The sequence below is a fragment of the Mus caroli genome, chromosome X (assembly GCF_900094665.2).
Source record: "Mus caroli chromosome X, CAROLI_EIJ_v1.1, whole genome shotgun sequence".
Taxonomy (NCBI): Eukaryota; Metazoa; Chordata; class Mammalia; order Rodentia; family Muridae; genus Mus; species Mus caroli.
The window spans coordinates 151,020,762-151,029,661 of NC_034589.1; the positions used below are offsets into that span (position 1 = coordinate 151,020,762).

Here is an 8,900-nt window from a genome sequence, read left to right on the forward strand (position 1 = left end):
GAGTTCAAATCCCAACAACCATATGGTGGCTCCCAACCATCTGTACAGCCATAGTGTACTCATATACATAAAATAAATAAATCTAGCCGGGCAGTGGTGGCACATGCCTGTAATCCCAGCACTTGGGAGGCAGAGGCAGGTGGATTTCTGAGTTTGAGGCCAGCCTGGTCTACAAAGTGAGTTCCAGGACAACCAGGCCTATACAGAGAAACCCTGTCTCAAATAAATAAATAAATAAATAAATAAATAAATCTTAAAAAAAAAAAAACTAAAATCACATGTGAGCAAAACATGGGGTAGTGTCCTCCCCAGTATGTACTATTTTGCTTAATAAAATAATTCCCTGATCCATCTATTTTTCTGAAAATTGTATTTCATTTTTCTTTATTGTTTTATAAACTACCATTGTGGCAGAGGTGATGGCACAGTGGCTAAGAACCCTGGCTGCTCTTCTGGAGGAGCTCGGTTCCATTCCCAGCAGCTGCATGGCAGCTCACAACCATCTCTAGCTCCAGTTCCCGAAGATCCAAGTCTGTCTTCTGTCCTCCAAGGGAACTAGGTACAAACATTGTGCACAGACGTACACGCTGGCAAAACAAACCACACACATAGAATACGATAATAACAGCAATAAAATACCAATATATATATATATATATATATATATATATATATATATAATGGTATTATACCACATTTTCATTGCCCATTCATCTGTTGGTGGAAATTCAAACTGGTTCCCATTTCCTGATGCCTGGGAGGGATTTTCTTGGTTAGGTTCACTGAGGTGGGAAGATCTTCCCTAAACATGGGTGGCCTCACCGTGTATGTTGGAGTCCTTCTAGAGGGAGGTGCAGCATCTGCTGCCTGACCACATCTGCATGTGCCAGCCATCTCGCCTCGACCGCCTCAGCCATTAGGATTCATCCCACCTAAATTGTAAGCCAAAAGGAACCCTCCCCTCCTCCCAGGCCCATAGAATGCAGGCGGTGTCATAGTAGATAAGACATCTAGCCCAAATCTGTGTCTGCAGCCCAATATGAATATTGAGGTCATCTTTAGAGAGTAGCTACCACAGCTATATAACTTCAAATTTAAGTGTCTTGGGCCACCTCACTGGGAAGCGGAGACACCAGCAGCTAGCTGTTGGGGACCTCAGCCAGAGGTGTAACTGGCCACCGCAGGAGAAGAAGGGCAGTGACTGAGGCAGCCTCAGGGAAGATGGTGCTGCTGATGATGATCGCCTGTGTGGCTGACAGGCTTCCGCTGGCCACCTCGATGCAGTAGGACAAGCAGTCAGGCCAGGACCTTCAATAGTATCAGAGTCAGGCTAAGCAACTCTTTTGAAAGCTGAATGAACAGTCTCCTACCTTGGAAACAGGAGCCATGACTTTTCACTACATTATTGAGCAGGGGGTGTGTTACTTGGTTTTGTGTGAAGCTGCCTTCCCTAAGAAGCTGGCCTTGAGCCGGGTGTGGTGGCGCACGCCTTTAATCCCTGCACTCGGGAGGCAGAGGCAGGTGGATTTCTGAGTTCGAGGCCAGCCTGGTCTACAAAGTGAGTTCCAGGACAGCCAGGGCTATACAGAGAAACCCTGTCTCGAAAAACCAAANAAANAAANAAANAAAANAAAANAAAANAAAAAAAAAAAAGAAGAAGAAGAAGAAGAAGCTGGCCTTTGCCTACCTAGAAGACTTGCACTCAGAATTTGATGAATAGCATGGGAAGAAGGTGCCCACTGTGTCTCAGCCCTATTCCTTCATCGAGTTTGATACCTTCACTCAGAAAACCAAGAAACTCTACATTGATAGCTGTGCTCAGAGAAATCTAGGCTCCATCAACACCGAATTGCAAGATCATGGTGGCCAATATTGAAGAAGTCTTACAGCGGGGAGAAGCACCCTCAGCATTGCATTCAAAGGCTAACAATTTGTCCCGTCTATCTAAGAAATACCACCAGGATGCGAAATACCTGAACATGCATTCCACTTACACCAAACTTGCAGCAGTAGCTGTGTTTTTCATCATGCTGATAGCGTATGTGCAGTTTTGGTGGCTGTGAGATGTGAACCTAGTCACTAGTAAGGGAGAACCTAGAATCCCACAGGTGTATGTTTTCAAGGAAACTGAGCTCACAGGGCTGTGTATTAGAATCCACGTGGAACTTCTGCCTCTAAAGACCTTGCAAGAGGGCAGTGGTGGCGCACCACTTTAATCCCAGCACTTGGGAGGCAGAGGCAGGCGGATTTCTGAGTTTGAGGCCAGCCTGGTCTACCGAGTGAGTTCCAGGACAGCCAGGGAGGGCTACACGGAGAAACCCTGCCTCGAAAAAAAAAAAAAAAAAAGACCTTGCAAGAAAAGACCTGTCCTGAAAATGAAAGGTGGCTGGCACCTCGTTTAAGGATGCTTGACCCATGTGAAAATCTCTCTGGGGCAGTCTTTCTCTGGGTGCTGAGCTATATGTATTAGGTTGTCTGTTTTGTTTCTCTCCCTCCCAATACATTTGTGAGACAGCAGAACTGGGGCATTCTCTCTCTGATGGAGCTATCAGTGAGATTTAAGGTAGCCAACCCATTCTAGCAGCATCCTGAAATTCTGTCAAAGGCAGCAGCGGCCCTTTGGGGAGTCCTAACTTTAACCAACATTCCTGTGTTGGTAACATGTCTGAGACTGACTTTCAAGTAAGACTCAAAGTATATGAAGGTTAATTGCTTTGATGCACACACATATCCTGTGTGCTGGCCATTGTAGGAAGTTAACTTTTGTTGTTTTCCTTTGATACTTTGCTTATTGCACGGTTGCTTTGGAATTAAATCAATTATATAATAAACAAAAAAGTGTCTCCTTTTAAAAAATCCTGCTGTGTGGAGAAGCCTTAAACTTGAGCTAGAGATGAAGAGTGTACTGTGGGTGTCAACATCAGAGGTGGGGACCTTTGGAAGACACCAGCGGTGCTACTGTGAGACCGCAGCACGGAGAGTGGGATGTACATGTGCCAGGTCTCCGGTGTGACTTTTTCCACGAGCTCAGCCATACAATCTGTGTACTTCATTCATAGCTGACAGGCCATTCGCCTGTCAGTTCAGCCTTCTGGTGACTGAGACAGCATACACATTCAAGGGCAGGTTATGACAGAAACTGGCTGAATTTCACTACTTTTTGTTTGTTTGTTTTGTTTTTGTTTTTCGAGACAGGGTTTCTCTGTATAGCCCTGGCTGTCCTGGAACTCATTTTGTAGAACAGGCTGGCCTCAAACTCAGAAATCCGCCTGCCTCTGCCTCTGCCTCTGCCTCTGCCTCCCGAGTTCTGGGATTAAAGGCATGCGCCACCACGCCCGGCTGAATTTCACTGCTCTTACAGTGAGTTATTACTATACATTTTTTTTCAGTTTAATCATTGACTTTGATATAAACAGTAATGTGATCTAACTAAGGAGTGCATCAGATTTGGAAATTAGAAAAATCAAACATGGGCTGGTCAGATGGCTCAGTGAGTAAAGGCACTGGCTTCCACTTCTGACAATATGAGCTTGCTCCCCAGAACCTACATGGTGGAAGGAAACAACTGACTCATACAAGTTGTCCTCCGGCTTCCAGACATACTATGCCAAGGACACACACACACACAAGCACACACAGTACATACATAAATGTAAAACAATGCTGTGTTTTTTTTAAGAGAGAGAGAAAATATCACCAAAAAACCAATGGAGGCTTACTGGAGAGATGGCTCAGTGGTTAAGATCACTGGGTGGTGTTCTAGAGTACAAAGATTTGGTTCCCAGCACCCAAATGGTAGCTCACAAACATTCTAACTCCAGCCCTAAGAAATGCCATGGTGTCTTATGGCCTCAGACACTGCATGTATGTGGTGTGCATGCATACTCAGGACAAAATACCCATATACACAAAATAGAAAAAAGGAAACAACTTTAGACAGAGCGGAACACTAGGGTTGGTGAGATGGCTTATTGCTTAGGTAGAGGAGCTTATGGAACAAATCTGTTGACCTGGGTCCCACACAAAGGTGGAAAGAGAAAACTGACTCTACAGTGTTGTTCTCTCTCTCTCTCTCACACACACACACACACACACACACACACACACGGACATGGACACATTATGGCATATGCATACACACACACATCATACACACAAAACTTATTTTTTTTAAAGATTTATTTATTTATTATATGTAAGTACACTGTAGCTGTCTTCAGACACTCCAGAAGAGGGCGCCAGATCTCGTTACGGATGGTTGTGAGCCACCATGTGGTTGCTGGGATTTGAACGGATGGTTGTGAGCCACCATGTGGTTGCTGGGATTTGAACTCTGGACCTTCGGAAGAGCAGTCGGGTGCTCTTACCCACTGAGCCATCTCACCAGCCCAACACACAAAACTTTTGAAAAAATAAGAAAAAAAGCCAGGCATGGTAGCACCCAACTTTAATTCCCGCACTCAGCAGACAGAGGGAAGCAGATCTATAAGTTTCAGGTCACTCAGGCCTATAAAGTGAAACCTAGCTTCAGGAGAGGGGGGGAGAGAGAGAGAGAGAGAGAGAGAGACCCACAAGATTAACAGGCTCCCAAAGCCACAGCATAAGTCTGTAAATTGCTAAAATTGCTAAAGCTAGCAGACCTTACCTTTATAAAAAGAAGCTTTTGGTACTTCAGGACCTCCTGGGAAGATGTTCTCTTGGGTAGGATGTGAGGTTTTGAAGGGCCCTTATTTTTTCAAATTAAAATATAAATGACATTTTTTAAAAGCCCAGGCCCAGATGGAGTCACAGCTGAATCCTACCAGACCTTTAAAGAAGAACTAATGCTAACACTTCCCAAACTATTCCATAAAATAAAGAAGAAAAGGACAGTGCCAAATCCATTTGACAAAGCCAGCATCACATTCCTACCAAAGTCAGAAAGAAAACAACAGAAAAACAACTTAAAGGCCAATCACTCTGATGAATATGGATGTAAATTTTCTCAATAAAATACAAACTGAATTCAACTATACATCAAAAAGATTGTTACCATGATCACATAGATTTCATTCCAAGCATGCAGAGATATTTCAACATACACACATTACATCTTGACTACAGTTTCTCCTACCACCACTCCACTCAGCCTCACCACCTCCCCTTTCGCCTAGATCCACAACTCCTCTGTTTCAAAAAAAAGAGGGGGGAGGGAGGGAGGGTGAGAGGGAGAGGGAGAGGGCAGGCCTCCCAGGGATATTAACCAAACATGATAGAACAAGGACTGGAGGATAGAGAGGAGCGGGGTTGCAATCAGGATCTAAAGTGAATAAGTTAATTAATTAATGGGGAAAAAAACAAATTACAATAAGACTAGACCCAAATCCTCAAATTAAGGCTGGATGAGGCAACACAGTAGAAGGGAAAGGGTACCATGCTCAAGCAAAAGAACCAGAGACAACCCCCACTCCCACAATTGGAGGAGGTCCCACAAGTACACCAACCTAGGCAACCATAATATATACCCTGAGGATCTAGCTCAGACCCATGCAGGCTCCTTGATTATTGCTTCAGTCTCTGTGAGTCCCCATGAACCCTGCTTAGTTGATTCTGTGGGTTTTGTTCTCATGATGTCCTCAACCCCTCTGGCTCCTACAATCCTTCCTCCCCTTCTTCTGCAGGTTCACCAAGCTCTGCCTAGTGTCAAGCTGTGAGTCTCTGCATCTATTCCCATCAGTTGCTGGAGGAAACCTCTTTGATGACTAGGCACCAATCTATTAGTATAGCAGAATAGCATTAGTAATCATTTCACTTACTTTTTTGTTCGTTTGGATGGTTAGTTGGTTGGTTAGTTGGTCAGTTGTATTTGGTTCTTTCTATACTGAGTCTCTGGTCTGAGATAACCAGCCTCTGGTTGCTGGTCATCCAGGCAGGGACAGGATGGGCTCCTTCTCAAGGCATGGACCTCAAGTTGGACCACTCATTTGTTGGCCACTCCCACAAGTTCCATGCTACCGTTACCCCAGCGCATCTTGCAGGCAAGAAATATTGTAGGTAGAAGGATTTGTGGCTGAGTTGATGTCATAGTCCCACTGCTAGTAGTCCTATCTAAATGGATCAATATTTGTAATTCAATCACATTAATAGACTGAGGGACAGAAGTCACTCGATCATTTCAATACAGGAAGTAAAGGCCTTTGACAAAGTCTGACATTTTTTCATGATAAAAATCCTGAAGAATATAGAAATAGATTGACATACCTCAACCTACTAAAGGTTACATACAATAAACCTATAGCTAATAAATGCCTCAGTCATAGTGACAAGGCATACTTTCGCACGGCTGATTTTAGTTGAGCTGCTTTTTGCTTTGTTCCTTTTGCCTCATGGTGTCTCCCCTTTTTTAGGGGGGTCTTTTTGAGATAGGATCTGACTATGTATTGGCCTCCAAGTTTCAATAATCCTCCTGCCTCAAGCCTCTCAAGTGTTGTGGTAGCAAACACACCACTTCACAAAGTTGTCACATGTGTCGTATTTACCACTTCTATTTTATCACTCAGTAGTACTCCACGGGATACTGATAGCACTATTTGCCAGTCCACTCTCCTACTGATGGATATTTGAGTTGATTCTAACCGGAGTTTTCCTGAAGAGAGTTGCTAATGTATATTTAAATAGCTGTTTTGTGTGTGCATATGTAGGTGTGGTGTGCTTGTTCCTGTGTGCGTGCATTTGAAAAATATCTGTATGTGGGTTCAGGAACACACATATGTATGTGCATATGGAGGCCAAAGCTCAACTTTGGATGTCATTCCTCAACAGCTATCCAGGTTGGGGGTTTTTTGTTTGTTTGGTTTGTTTGGTTTTTTTGTTTGTTTGTTTGTTTTTGAGACAGTTTCTCACTGAGACCTGGAACCTATCAACTAAACTAGGCTGGCTGGTTAGTAGATCCCAGGGATGTGCCTGTCTCAGCCTCCCCATTGCTGGAAATACAAATGTATGCCACCACACCTGCCTTTTTACACGGGTTCTAGGGATAAAACTCAGGTTGTTATTGTTGCTGCTGCTGCTGCTGCTGCTGTTGCTTTTGTTGAGACAGGGCCTCTAAGTGAATCTAGAGCTCACTGATTCAGCCAGACCGGTTGGCCATTGAGCTACAGGGATCCACTTGTCTCTTGCCTGGCCTAGCCTCTTATGGGCATGCTGTGATCCAAATCTAGGTCTTCATGCTTATACAGCAAACATTTAGACCACCAAGCCATCTCCCTAGCTCCTGTTGCCTACACTTGTGGAGAAGGGAGCAAATGTTTCTATGGCTCTTTTTAAACTTTTTTTTTTTAATTATGTGAGTGTATGTGTGCCTGTGTTGGGGGCTGTACACATGAGTGCAGGGCCCAGAGGCCAGAAAAGGGTGTTGGATCCTGGAGCTGGAGTGAATGTTAGGAACCAAACTCAGTCTTCTCTGAGATCAGCAAGCTCTCTTAACTGCTGAACCATCTCTCCAGACCCTGTTTTTGTGACTCTTTTTTTTTTTTTTTTTTTTTGAGACAGGGTTTCTCTGTGTAGCCCTGGCTGTCCTGGAACTCACTCTGTAGACCAGGCTGGCCTCGAACTCAGAAATTTGCCTGCCTCTGCCTCCCAAGTGCTGGGATTAAAGGTGTGTACCACCACACCTGGCTGTTTATGTGACTCTTAAGAAAATACCTACATATAAGATTTGTGGGTCCTCCAATAGAGGTCAAATGGCTCCTCTTCCAGAAGGCCCAGGTTTGGTTCCCAGCAACCACATGGCAGCTCATAACTGTCTGTAACTTACGTTCCAGGGCATCCAACACCTTCTTCTACCCTCTGTGAGCACCAGGCATGTACATGGTATGCATGTATAAATGCAGTGGGGTGGGGGAAGTAGAAAGATTAGGAGATTAAGATCATCCTTGACTCTAGGGGAAATTTGAAGCAGCCTGAGCTACAAGAGACCGTATCTCCCAACAACGAAGCAGCTATCTGGTGGGTATAGTGACTCCTATCTCTAACCCTGGTACTTGGAAGGTTTCAGCAGGATAACTGCCCCAAACCCAAAGTCAGTTCAGGCTACATAGTGAGTTCCAGGCCAGCCTAGACTACAGACTGATACTCTGCCTCAAATAATAACAAAAATAACAAAATTTTTATTTTTTTAAAGATTTATTTTTTATTTATTTCATGTATGTGAGTACACTGTAGCTGTCTTCAGACACACCAGAAGAGGGCATCGGATCCCATTACAGATGACTGTGAGCCACCATGTGGTTGCTGGGAATTGAACTCAGGACCTCTGGAAAAGTAGTCAGTACTCTTAACCGCTGAGCCATCAATGTCTCCAACCCATAACAAAACTTTTAAAAAGTGAGAAAACAGAGCCAGGCATGATGCCTTGTGCCTGTGATCCCAGTATCAGAAGCCTAAAACCGGAGGATTACCATGAGTTCAAGGCCAACCTGGCTACCTAGTGAATTACAGGCCAGCCTGCTCCACAGCAAGAGTCTATTTCAAAAGGAGGAAGAAGAAGAGAAGAAGAGAAGGGAAAGGAGGAAGGAGTAGGAAGAAGAGGAGCCGATATCTGAGCCTGTGGTCTAAAAGATGCCCATGGTAAAACAGATCCATTTGAGGAGCATATTTAGCCAAAATTGCTTTTTATACTGATCCAGTTTGCTGTGAAAAGGAACTACATAGCCAGGTATGGCAGCTCATACCTATAATCCCTGCACTCTGGACACTGAAGCAGACAGTTGGTTCTGAGTTTGGGACCATCTTGGACTATATTGTGAGTTCTGGCTAGCCTGGGTATACAGCAAGATCCTCTCTCTCTCTCTCTCTCTCTCTCTCTCTCTCTCTCTCTCTCTCATGAATTTGAGAAGGAGTAGCTGGGAAGCAGGGGAGTA

The 8,900-nt window shown here is 44.3% G+C and overlaps 1 pseudogene; it reads left to right on the top strand.

The window, feature by feature from the left end:
- Positions 1–1,221: 1,221 nt before the first annotated feature.
- LOC110286152 lies at positions 1,222–2,063 on the top strand (annotated as a pseudogene).
- The last annotated feature ends 6,837 nt before the right edge of the window (positions 2,064–8,900 follow it).